Genomic DNA, 13,825 nt, shown 5'->3' with positions numbered 1-13,825 from the left:
TGTTATCGTCAACTTCACTCATCCTCCCCTGAGAAGTATCGTCCGCAACGTTCAATAAGAGCGCGTTTCCCTTTCTTCCGTTCCCTTTGCAGACCGGATATGAAGCGAAACGAAAGGTTCTTTGAATCTTCGCCTCAATGGACATCGTAATCCACATCGTCTTATTAAATAACTATTATGCTAATTAGCTCGCAGAACTCCACGCTTTTAATCCGCTTAAAAGCCTCTGGTGAGAATTAAAAACTCGCGATGACCGCGCGAGTAAATTCTGCCGAGATAAAGGTGAAACAGAGGGAAAGAGAGAAGGAGAAGGTGAGAGGAAGGGAGGAAGGGGAAGACGGGGGGAAGAGAGAGAGAGAGAGAGAGAGAGAGAGCGAGAGCGAGAGAGAGAGAGAGAGAGAGAAAACGCGCACAGAGCGAGCGATACGATGAGGTGGAATGAGAAGGGGGCGGAAAAACGCGGAAATAAACGAAAGAGCTGTGGCATGACCCTCATCTGGTTCCGGCCGAGTTGACCGGTATGCGACTGTCCGAATACCGAACGACAGGACTTCGCGGTGCCTGCGTGCGGATCCGCACTACATCCCCGACCGTGTCACATAGCAATCACAGATAGCCGGATTATGCGACGTTTATCCTCGCGTACACACACACGCCTGCATACACGCGCCCACGCACACATGCGCGGCATGCATCCGCTGATTCAAAAACCGACGATGAGCGGACTCGGTCAGAGTAACGCGAACTCGTGGACGAGACAGAGGGTAAAGGAATCAGAGAGAGGGAGGGTGAGAGCAGGGGGATAAGAGGGGGAGAGTGAAAAAGACAAGGTGATCACAGCAGCGGTGATGTCAGCGATGAGCACGGATCAGCGAGAATGAACAAAAAATACGATCACAATTTTATCTCTTTTGTGAGGACGTAACGGTTCGCGCGCGGGCGTCAGGATAAAGAGGCGCTCTTTTATGCGACACGGTAGCGTCCGACGTCGACAACGATGACGACGACGACGACGACGTCAGCAACGGCGACGGCAACGGCAACGGCAACGGCAACTACGACACTGGCGATGCGACACGGTCGCTTTTGCGCCCGGGCGCCAGCCAATTAGCGAGGAATTAATCGCGCCATTGTCACGGGGAAAATCCAGCCGCGGCTTGGACGGCGGTTTCTTCGATTATCGACTCGGCAGCGGCAGTCTGGGGCCGCGATCGTAATCGAGTTGATTGCGCGCTCCGCGGAATTTCCATCTTTCGAACGGCGGCTATACTTTTTTTTCATTTTCTCTCTAGCGCACTTTTCGCTAATTGCAACGTCGCATTATTCGAGTTGAAGTAATTCGACGAGAAAAACGCGCTCATTCCTCTGAAGATACCTCTGAGTAAACAAGCGGAACGCGAAGACGCTCTCTCTTTGGATATTCTTTATGTCTTATGTTATGTATTTCGCACCGTATGATTTTGTTCAGCCAGGTTCTAATGGTTTTTTATCGTACCGAACATTGTTTCAAAGACGTATTACTGTTTCTTGTGTCGAAATGAAAATGTCAAAATAAAAATGTATACTCCGGTTGGGATGAAAATTTGTTATACTTTACTCCGTTAATTGTTATACTCTTTTAACGAAACGTGCGATGCGACGTAAGCAAAAACTCATAGCGAGTATGTGACGCAAGCAGCTTTAAACAGCACAAGTGACACTAAATGGAAATTAAAAATGTTGGAGCTGCATAGTGTAAGGAGCACCTATCGTTTTATTTAAAATTTCAATTTGGGGAAAACCAACCATGGCTTGTACTTCATTCACCTCGGAAGGTTCCGGCCTTCCATAAAGCGTGTGAGCAGAAACGTAAAAGCCTTCATTTTTGATACACGAAGATCTGGCCTCTCATTTCGTTTTATCATGTAAATCTGCAACCAGGAGGAAAATATTCTATTCCGCCAGGGTTCGTTAAATCCTTTCTACTAATGGAAATTAAAATTTTTCAGTGCGTTCTACGTCATCTCCCTTTCGTTCAGTTAAAAATTTCCGCTATTAAGTCAAAGGAGAGAATGAAGGGAGCATTGAATCCCAGCACGATTCATTAAGTCGGCTAAAAGAAGAAGTGGACGATTGTTGACTTTGGAAAGCGCGTCGTCCTCTGTATCTTTCAGCAGAGAGGAGCTCTTTCAACGCTACACCATTGAAAAAAAAGAAAGTTGCGCGGTACATCATGTCGTAATAAATTCACGCACGAAACGAGAAAGGGGAAGGAGACGAAAAGAGAAAGAAGAAACGACGATCGCACTCGAGAATCTTAGTCATTCATGATATTCCTTATTCATGACATCCTCTTGATCTCTCGAGAGCGCGGGGGCTCACGCGCACACACGTAAAGCCCCGCAATTTGTGTCGCGTCGACGTATTGACGTAAATCAAACGTCGTCCGGGTGCGACGGACAACGTGTCAATTTTTTAACCATCGGCCATCGCGATTTTTCCGACGCGTAATCCCCCGGTCGCGTCGCGGCTCACGCGCGCGCTTCGCGGACGCAAGAAGGCAGCATGAATGTTTCATTGCGACGCGCGGCAAAATTCCGTACAATGCATTGCAAATTTATCTCATTTTCTATGCATTACTTTTTCTAAGCGTCGTCGCGCGAGCCGAATGGCCCGACGGTATTTCCCGAATAATAGACAGCATCTGGCGTCTATTTTTCGTTCCGTCTCGCCACCTCTCGCGTCGCGCAACATGAGCGCGATGAAAATGCCGTCGCGTCGCTGCGAATTTAATTACTTTCGATCGGCGAGAGAAAGCGAGGAGCTGCTCTCTTTTTCTCTCTCTCTCTCTCTCTCTCTGTCTCTTCTTCCTTCTCCCGCGGCGGTCTAATGTACCGGAAACGCTGGGGCGCGTATGAGAAAACGACAGGCGACGAATACTGTACCGTCAGTTGCGCCGCGCTCGCTCTCCTCTCACGCTCTTTCTCGTCCGCGCGCGACGCGATCAGCTTCTTCCTCTTTGTCTTCGCCGAGATTTCGGCTCATAATAGCGAATCGCCTGAGAGAAATCGCGATTGTACGGACACCGAGGATCCATCCGACGAGACCCGGAATTCCGCGGAATCCGGCGCGAGGCCGCGATATGCAATCCTTCATCTCGCTTCGTTTCTCTCCCTCCGCCGCCTTCGCGCACACACCGAGGGAGAAATATGATCTCCGCGAAATAAAGTTGCGGTGTCCAGACCGGAACTTGTTAATATGATCTATTACGCAACTTTCGTCGAAATTTTCTCCGCGGCGGGCACGCGGAACGGGAGCGAGTCACGCGAGTTAACTTCCAAACAACGCGTCCGATTCCTCATTTTTGTTTCTCGCTCTTAACGTTTCGTTTATTACGCGCTCGCGGTCAGCAACTTTTCCCGGCGCAATGCGAAGAATAATGGGGTATTAAACATGGCACCCTCTCGTCGGCGCGCAGCGACTGTCACACGCACTCCCGCCGCACCGAACGCACGAGACAATTCGCGCGGGGGAGATCGTCGCGCTTGCAGCGAACCGGGAGAAGCCGAGTCAAATTTCTATCTGCCCGTTAAACGGAGATGTCAGATTGTCCGTGAGATGTAACCGGGTCAACGACGCTGCGACGCGCAGCGAGACGAAGCAGGGCCAGCTGAGAGCCATGTGTTAGCATGAAGGAGACGTTACGCGGAAAATCCACCCTGCCTACCATCGGTTTCTGGGACGCTCGAGACTCGATTTTCACAGAAGTTTTCGCATTAATAATTCCGAGGCGCATACGGAATTATAAATCGGCCGACGCCATGCCCGCGCCCTAATGGGACTGTTTGAAATTCCCTCGGCTCGCCGACAGCGGAGAGAACAGCGCGCGCGCGCGTGAGAGAGAGAGAGAGAGAGAGAGAGAGTGAGTATGTACAAAGTCGAGTACGAAGTAATACGGAAGGAGGCGCGGTTCTTTCTCGCAATGCGCCACGCCGTTAGAGTCGATGAAACATTCACCGCTGCTTCTTCCTTCTCTCTCCCTCCTCGATGTCTCGGAAATTCGCGTGAACGCGGTGGAAGTAATTTAAACTTCTGATGGAGAATAACGCCCTTAATCGCGAATTTACATGCCCGAGATATCCTCACGTGGTCGCGCGTGCGCTCTTCAGCGCGCAACAGAATGTGTGCTCAAATGACCGAGGGGATACACGTACAAATGACTGCTCGCAATCATCGGAGCAATTGTTTTCGCGAGCTGACGCTTGCGCTTCCATTTTTGTCATTATTGTTGTTATTATCGATGCGCAACATTGCCGATGTGCATTTTACCGTTGCGCAGTATAAACAGCTCGGCCCGTCTGTTTTCCGCGGAACGAATCGCAAACAAAATCGCGGATAACACGGACGCCCACGGTGCCAACGCTTTCCCACTGCCATACGGCAAACAATGATGTGCATACGATAAAAATCCAGGTGAGCGCGTGTCTTTGCAGCGCACTACATCAATTGACCATTCGGCGTGGCAAACATCAGTTTGCGCACCGCGCGCTGTATGCAGTGTAAATGTCAACATAGTGAGTTCAGCGGCTAAACAGATTTATGCATTCCATATATTCCATTCTCATGCTTGCTCGGAAACCGCGGCGCAGCGAAATAACAAAAGCCGAAACAAATGCAGTCCTTCCAGTACATTGGTCAGATAAATGGCCGGACGATTGTTCGTGCGCGCCCGCGTCCAAAGAAAATCTATAAGATGTGATCTCTCTTCCCCTCTCTTCCTCTCCCGCCCCTTTTCTCTTTCTCTGCGACCATTGTCTACGATACATTGTGTTACAAATAACTTTATCCGCAAGCGTCATTCTGGATGCTGCAAAAAATACACGATATTTTAAACTTTATCTAAGCTTCCCCTCTCCTCATCTCCCCCCTTCGCTCTCTCAGCCAACGTTCTTGGTCCTCGAAAAAAGTTTTCAGATAAATATGAGATCCGCGAGTATCGCTCTCCGCTTCTTAAACTTCGCACAAATTTGCCCAACTTCGGCCTGATCTCCTAAAAAGCACGTGTCCTCGCGTGAAATATACGCGTGAAATGAAATGATATCTGAGATATCACCACTCGGACGTTTGACTCGATACGAAGGGCGCATCCGTTCGCGCTTTGGCGCGACGAAGGCGAGTTTATCCCGCCATTTCGATTTATACTCTTCGCGCGAGGAATCATCCGCTACGTGCTGTCGCAGCCATCGTCACGCGGTAACAAGTACGGACGAGCGGTACATATCCGCGTAATGAAAGTCGTAAAACCGCAAGGCCAACGGCGATGCACCGTCGACGCGATACTTTGTTAGCGCGCGGCTCAAGAATAAGGACGAGCGCACATAATAGATTCATGACGAAAGTTATTGCGCCCCTCGCGCCATCGCAGCCGCGACATTCGATATGTCGCGCGGCGTGTCGACTTTATTACTTCCCCCGTGCGTTCCCTCACGGGAATCGCCGTGCACGACAAACGGCAAATCGACACACGACAAACGTTTATCCGACGTCGGCAACGTTTCCCCGCGGCTACCGCCGTGCTACGCGCGCACGGCCGCTACACTGAGCGAACTCACCGAGGACTCGCCCTTTATTGCGGTCGTCCTGTTCCGCCGCATTAATGCCGCATTCTTATGCGGCCGGGGGAATTTCCATTCCGCGACGCATAATTTAAATTTCCGCGGGGAAAGGATTGCGCGAGAGCGAACGTGCGAGTATGCGAGTGAGTCGCTGCACGGCCGCGTACGTAATCGGAGACGATTTGCATCGAAAACAACGAGGCAGAATCCCCAGGCGGTCTCGAAAAAACACGACGGAGGACGTGTCGACGGCGCCCTGCGCCCGACTCGTCGTAAACACGCGAATGCGCTCTCGCGAAATCGCCGTAATTCCCGGCGACACGAGGCGACAGCAGCTGTTGCGGAGCCGACGATGGCGCTGGATCCTGAGACGTGTCGTCGACCGTGCGCGTTGACAAAGTGCGCCGAGATACGTGATCCTTAACACGATGTCGAACGCCGTGACGCGATCGTCGTCACGCGACACCCTCGCGGTATCGTGCTGGCACGTTTCGTTAAGTTACACGTGTCAAGTGTGTGCGGGCAATTAATTGCGTTTGGAAAAGCCGGCGGTGCACGGCCAATGGAGAGCCGATAGAAAACTCGCGGCGAAAGCTACACTCGTCTCGCATTATATTTATTTGCCGCGCGGTTGCGATAATCCAATCGCCGCTTAAGTTTGCGTGCAATCAACGGCTAACGTGTTAACTGCGCGCGATAAACAACGGCGGCGCGCGGCGTCCTGCATATCAAAAGAGTAAGAGGAATTGCCTTTCTCTCTCGTCGACTTCTCCTTCGGACAATCGCTCATCGACGCGCGCGTAATCGGAAACGCACGGGTGCGCGCGACAGACGGATCGAGAGTTCAAAATTGTCGACGAGCTCTTCGGGGCACGCCCGGGGGCCAGAGAAAAATCGCCTCGTTATCCTGAGTGTCGCTGAGAGCGGCCGCCGGCAGCCGGGAAGATGGCAGCGCGTGGCGAAGGGCGAGCGAATCATAATTTTGCGGGGAGCCGCCGCTGAGACGCGTCTCCGTTGTATCTTTACGTGCGAGCGCGTCGTCACAAATCAGATTCATTCAACTTGACGATGATTCTCACCGAGCTGTCGCGACCGATAACGCGGCGGCACGAGCGAGCGGTGGGGTTACTTCGGAACTCTGGTCGCAGTTCACCGCGAAGTTAGACTCGTGAATGTGTTTGCGGGGGCGGGCCAGAGAGCCGCGCTTTACGGGCACGCGAGGTTTGTAACACTTTAACCTGGAGATGATACCGCGCGGTTTGCCCTGACTCGTTTGAGCCCGCGTGTGTGCTCGCTTAACTGTCGTATGCATGAGAATAAAAAGAAAGTCGCGAGGCATTACGCGACGATGATCGTGCTGAGAATTCTGGCTCAGCGACCGTTCTCGTCGATACCTTTGTCAGTTCCGTCGGGTCACGTAAAATTTATTAGTGAATTTTCACGTAAAAATGACTAGTCGATTAACTGCCCCCTTACAGGGCTCCTTCTCGCGCAAACGATAATTAACTCTGCGATTTTATTTTTATTCAGAGTTCAGCAGGGAAAATAAAAAAATTCTTTTCATAATTAAGCCGTATAATAGCAGAAAAACGATCTCTCTATCTCTCGTGAGTTCGTCAGCAGTTGAAAAGCGCTCATGGATGTTTTAAATAAAGTCATGTTGAATCAGTAGCATTAAATGTTTCAAACTTGATCCATCCCCCCACGGTAGACATCATAATCCTCTTTCGCGCAAAGTCCACGCATAATTTCCCCCTCTCCACTTTTTAATGCGGATGTCCCAGTACCACGGCATTATAACGCGATGACATCGGCAGAGGCCCGAAGCGAGAAAGACAGGAGTTACGGTCAACGTTCTCGCCGACGTCGCGCCGCGTCGACGTCGGGATTCGCCGTCGCGTCATTACGACGCGCGCGTTACATCGAGAGCTATATACGCGCGCGGCCGTAAAACCACCGACGGTCATAAAAAAAAAAAGAGAGCGGAACGAGCGACGGGGCGAGACGAGGGGAGGAGGAGGTGGGCTATTTTATGAGGGATCCATTTGAATTTATTCACTCCGTGGACATTTATTCGCCACGGTACGTTCGCCTGTGCGCGCGAGTCGCGCCACTTTGCACGCACCTGGAGTCGAAGTTGGCGATACCGCCGACTAGTTTATTCACGTCTAATCGAATGCTCAATAGAAAACTGAAAATCGCGTACATATATTCGCGATATCACGATATCAATAGCGATAAAATAACTTTGTTCGCTAGTGCGAGGACTCGGCTCTTTCGCGCCCGACGTCAACCTAGAGTCTGATTTCTATTTTCCATAATTAAAAAACAATTTCTTCTTTAAGAATTTATATGAAAGCTCCTGTTTAATGGAACCGTTTTAAAAGGGAAGTACAAGTAGAATGCTGTTGGTGCAATATCTGTCGTAGAAAGAACTGATCAGGGAGAGAAAGAAACAGAGAGAAAGGCAGCGGTGAATTGAGCAAGTCAATTTTTGTAAATAAAGACGACGTGATTAAAATCTTCCTCGTTTATCTACAGAAGAGCGCTTTCTCTTGATTACTATTTATTCAATGTATCTTGAGAGGCTCTGCCATACACACTGGATTGCAGACTTTATATTCCAAGAGCGTCGCGTTCTCGACGTTACAAGATTAAATTATAAACTGCGACTGCGTCGCGTGAGTGAGTGCAACGCGCCACTAAGTATTATTAATTACCCATAGAGATAATTCATCTTGTAGGTAAAACGAACGAATGAACGGGCGGGCGGGAAAAACTTGATGAAGGATGTCACGTTAATGTGCTATCGCGGCGACGACGCGAGCGCGAGCAGCTCTGATATATTATTTATAACGCGATTGTACATATCTCAGAGTATCACAAGTATCGAGTCTCAGTCGACCGATCTTTGAGCCCGCAAAATCTGAAGAGGAAACATCCGAGTGGTTTGTTACTGAATTAAACATAAACATCGTCCCGCTAAAACACACTAAAATGTCCGGATTAATTGGCAATCTCTTGAAAGCAACGGGCGGTGTACTGTAGCGTATTTTTTTTTAGAAGCGTATTATAATATTGTCCAGCTCTGTACACGTATATTCCCTTTCCGACACAATGAAATAAATTATATTCAATTAAGGTAATGGGGTAAGTAAATTACACTTACACGATCAGTCAAACACATAAGAACAAACGATATTCGTTGGAAGGAACACGAAAGACGTGAAAAAAACTTTCCGAAAGAAATTCCGTTTAATGCCGAGATCGCATTCGCACAGAGAGAGAGAAAGAGAGAGAGAGAGAGCGGCACGCGAGTGGCGGCATGTGCGGTGTATCACGAGCGGCTTTGTATTCTCGCGCCGAGAGTCACCGGGGATACTTCGTTTCGCGGGACTGACGTTACAAGGGTTTCGCGATAAATCCCGCTCTCACGAGATCGACTTCGCGGCCGAGCGATAACCGAGAGATACGATATTTTCGCTTTCGCGCGAATCGCTTTCGGGGTGAATGCGCTCGAGCAGTCGCCACTAATAGCTAACCAGCTAGCCCTCGTTCTCCCTCCCCTGAGCCCTCCATCGCGAAAAACGCGAGACTGACGGAAATAATTCGATAGGCATGTGCACATGCCGCACATGGCGCAAAACCGTCCGCAAACCGTTTACAATCGGCGATTCAATTAACATCGCGAAAGCCCGCAGCTTCGTCAATATTTTCCACCGCCGCGTCGAGATCAAACGCGCCGCACACGAACCGTTCACGGAAAGGAATATCATTTCCCCGTTATCTCTGATTCCGACCTCGAACGTGATGTTCAAGCACCTACGACTTGTGCGACGAGAATCTTGTCTCTCCTTCTCTCCTCTGTTTCACCTTCTTTCTCCCTTTCTCTCTCTCTCTCTCTCCGCGCATCGCTGGTTTATATGCAATTAACGTGCACGGGAAGTCACGCGATACGCATTCCCTCCGGCGCCAAGCTCAATTTACATCCCGTAATGAGCGCCGAATAGAAACGGTTAACCCCTTAAATTTGACACCGCATCCGTTTCCTCACAGCCGTGTTTTGGAACTTTAAAATAAATTGTTTCGCATATGTTCTCTTTTGAATTTATCATCGCGATTGTTTTTTTCGGTTGGGCTTCGCGTTCGCTTCTCATTTTGGGCGATGTATCCCTCACAGGTGTGATTCTTTCGCGTTTTGTCGCGAATTCATGAGCTATGTGCATGTGTATTGTATTTCCTTCATATTTTTCATGATAATAATAATAATAATAATAATAATCCAAGTTTAACGTTTTCGAAATGCTTTAAAGTTAATAATAAAAATAATAAAAAGGTAGTTGAGTTAAGAGAATTACGTAGAAATTCCACCTTTTGAAAATTCCTTTCTCTCTTTCAAAAGGAGAAGGAAGAGAAGAGAGCTGGTGAGAGAAGAGACAAGAAGGAGAGAAGTGAGCAAGACGTCAAGTTAGCACATACTTTAAATATTTCGATGTCCGCGCCTAGACGCTAACGCTGCCAAACGGCGAGGAGTCCGTATTCCTCCTCAACTCAATACTGCCGGAGTGGAAACGGCCCCGCAGCGGTAAATTTTTACGAGTGAGAGATCTTAACGAATTCAGGACAAACGAGGACTGAGAATAAAAGATGCGGCGGTTTCTCGTGAAAACTCGGCGGAGAAGAATGTAGCAATTACTTAAGTGCTCCCACTTGTTTGCGAACGGAAAATCTAGTTTATGGGATTTGTACGCCAACAGGTGCCAGTAGGCGGCAGGGAACTACGTTAGACCTCTTTCTTCTGCTTCCTCCCCTTTTCTTCTTTCTTTTTCCTTCTCTGTTTCTCTTCGCGTAAAAGTCATTGCATCTTACGTCAGACTTTCAAATCGTTCGCTCGTTCATTCGTTTGTCCGTTCATCCATTCGTTCGTATGTTCGTTCGTTGCAGTTTTCCGTTGCACTTTTCAAAGCTTGCGTCGCCACGAGGTTTCGTTGGCTGTCGTCGAATAAACGAATAAATCGAATAAACAAATAATCGAAAAAGATAAATTGCCGTAAGCATGCACCTACGTTTTCTATTATCGCGATTAAAAGACACGCCCGTATATGAAAGCGTATATATTTTTACGTTACTCTCTCTCTCTCTCTCTCTCTCTCTCTTTCTCTCTCTGTTTCTCTCATGCGAGGAAGAATCTTTCTTCAACATCTTTTCTTGACGGAAACTCGAGATTGCACGTCTTGAATTTCCTACGCCGCGATAAAAACATGAATCTCAATTATATGTATTTTACGGCAGCTGCCATCCCTTCCCTATCTCAGTGTATCTCTATCTCACTCTCTGTCTCTTTCTCGCTTTCTTTATTCGATGATAAGAGCCGCGAAATAATTCATCTCGCTCGGTAAGACTCGTTAAAAGGTAGACTGTGACGGTTATTTCATCAAACAGCGCCATATTGTTCATACCGACGACGCGGGTAGACGCAACCATCCTCGTACTTTAAATTTCTCGTTTCCGCGGAAACGAGTGTAGCTACTATTCCCGACGGTTTAGTACCATCAGGAAGTGTCCATTATATCAGGAACGACATCGCCGAGTCACGTAGAACTCATTCCGCTTTATGCTTGACTTTTGAATCACCGGCGTCGACAGCCAGAAGGGCGACTGACTTTTTCCGAGCGGCCGAGAATCACGGATTTTCTGACCCCCCCTCCCCCCGGCTACTCCGGACAAGCGATGCGCGCACGCGTTTCGTCTTCCACACATTCGTGTTATTATTAAAACTTTCAGCGATATACACGGAGAGAGATACCGTCCGCTGTTGCTCATGCATACAACAAAGTATAGCGTGCGCGCGAGCGTGCACACACACACATACACACATGCAACAGGACAACGCCTCGTATCTTAACGGAGCACGATAAAATAAAACGTGATGCGCAATATAAATTATATAATATCACGTCATTCTTCATGTTTGACCGACGATGGACGCGGTTTATTTTCTCGCTCTCGCCGCCATCTTCGCGCTTCAAGAGAGGAGCGTTTCTCTCCGTTCGCGCTCGCGAACACACGTGCGTGCGTACATGCGTAAGTGCGTGTGTGCGCACTGAAAGCGCGCGGTGTCCATTTCATCAGAGCGGCGGACTTCAACGCCTCATGTAAAACTCATTCCGCTTTATGCCTGACATTTAAATTCCGGATACTTTCCCGACCGCTCCATCCTTCTCTTTCTCCCACGCTACGCGCAATCTCGCCTCGTGCATTTTTAGATACACATTCGCGGGCGCATCTCCGACCGTCGGATTCAACCGCGAAAAATTCACTACTCCTCCGCCGCCACCGCCGCCGCCGCCGCCGCCAAGTACGCGTTTCCCCGCGTCTCGCGCGTGCAGAAACGTCGGCCATAACGAAAATTACACACGGCGGGACGCGAATTTCACCAAGATAACGTCGTGTTATGCGACTGAATAATTTACAGGAGGCGACGATGTCGCGAGCGAACAATATCGCGGAAATACGTGCGAGTTTCCGAGGGAAAAGGAAAAGAAACAATCATACCTCCCCCCCTCGATGAAAATGCAAAATGACCCTGCTACGTTTCTTATCGCACTTGCTTGCTCCGCCTACCTCAGGTAGATACGACGGTACCGAGCTGGTTTCGCCTGAGCCTTGAGTTTTCGCGCTAATCGGATTACAACGAGCAAACGGTACATCTAAGTTGCATTAAGCGTGCGCGACTTATGTAAAGTCAAAATTGAATCGCGTAACCCACGGGGGTTGCGACCCCACCTCACCCCACTCTATTGCCGCCCCATTGCCTCTCGTTGGAGATCGCGGCGGACAAAGAGACCGAGAGGTCCTGCTGCAACGGCGAACGCTCGTGCACGGTCCGTCCTTTTTCCGTCGCGCGCGTTTCCTCCTTTTTCTTCATGCTCTCATGTGCCGCTCGCCGACGTTACTCTTGTTTTATATATAAGAAACATTTATTCGGCTCGTTAATCTTAACTTTTCCCATTTGTCGTGTTTGATCCCGGAGTTCGCGCATCTGGGATAACATCCAATATCGCGCGAACGTTCTCACGAGGAAACTCGAACAGAGAGATAGTTGAGAAACTACAGACTATCCTTTTCTTCCGTGTTTTCCCATTAAACTCGGTTAACATTGCGCGCGCTCGCAGCTTGTCCCGCAACTTATTAGAATTCCATTCCTATATCTTCGAAGCCCGCAATGCCCCCCCTCGCCGCCCCCGCCGTCCCTCTCTTTACATTGTCTTCACGTTCGCTCTTACCGCCGATAAGTCGCTCGCTCTTGTCGGATAGGAGTCGGAGGTTTCGATTTCAGCAGAACCGGGAACACCCATACGTTTTACGGGCCGGGTGCAACGTTCGCCACGTCACGGCCCATTTAACGGCATAATGGATGACGTGAAACGTAACGGAGGGCGAAAACTTTGCGTCTCGCGATGGAAAGAGGCGGTGTTATTGGACGCGATACGACGCACAGCGGCTCAGCGCGGCCGCACGAACGAATCTTCGAAAAATGTATGGAGCGAACTGTGTAACTTTCGCCATGAGAGAGAGAGAGAGAGAGAGAGAGAGAGAGAGAGAGAGAAAGAGAGAGAGAGAGAGAAAGAGAGAGAGAGAGAGAATAAGCCATGCGTTACCGCGCGTGTTAATCGTAACGCAGGCCGTAAATCCTCCCGCTCGTATGAAAAAGCCGGCCCTGAAAGTTGCACAATTATCGATTCCTGCCGAATTGCTCGCGCGTAACAATGAAATTTCCGACGAAATGCGAGCAGAGAGAATTTCAATCTTGCTTTCTTGTCTTCTCGCCGGCCATCAAATAATACGAGCACGATGAAAGGAGGCAATGATGGCGGTTACCGCGCTCTTCGCGACCCTTTTCCCCTTTTTTCCTTCGTATATCACTCGAATTCTGGATATTGTTATGCGGGAAATATATACGAATGTGCCGGGGGAGCGGAACAGAACCCGCGCGACCTGTCGTCGCTCTTTCGCGGTGACTTTTCACCCTCGCCGCGATTACATCGTAACCCTCGTCGAGCGACCATCAACGAAGCCGCGAAGCGAGCGAGCCGCCAAGTTTCGCACGGACGGACCCCCATTCGAATCTCAAAATTCAAGTCCCACCTCATGACGCGCACAGCCTTTTATCTGTCGCCGCTCCCTGCAATCTGGAGCGACCAATGTTTCACGAGCACGCGCCGCGCGCG

At 49.5% G+C, this 13,825-nt stretch overlaps 1 protein-coding gene across 4 annotated transcripts in view; it reads right to left on the bottom strand.

Moving 5' to 3' along the window:
- LOC105189402 (hemicentin-1) overlaps positions 1 to 13,825 on the bottom strand; it is a 194,145-nt gene that overhangs the window by 165,613 nt on the left and 14,707 nt on the right. The window lies entirely within an intron of this gene.

The sequence above is a fragment of the Harpegnathos saltator genome, unplaced genomic scaffold (assembly GCF_003227715.2).
Source record: "Harpegnathos saltator strain DR-91 unplaced genomic scaffold, Hsal_v8.6 scaffold374, whole genome shotgun sequence".
Classification (NCBI taxonomy): domain Eukaryota; kingdom Metazoa; phylum Arthropoda; class Insecta; order Hymenoptera; family Formicidae; genus Harpegnathos; species Harpegnathos saltator.
Note: the sequence above shows the minus strand (reverse complement) of the source record. Positions and strands in the feature narration are given on the sequence as shown.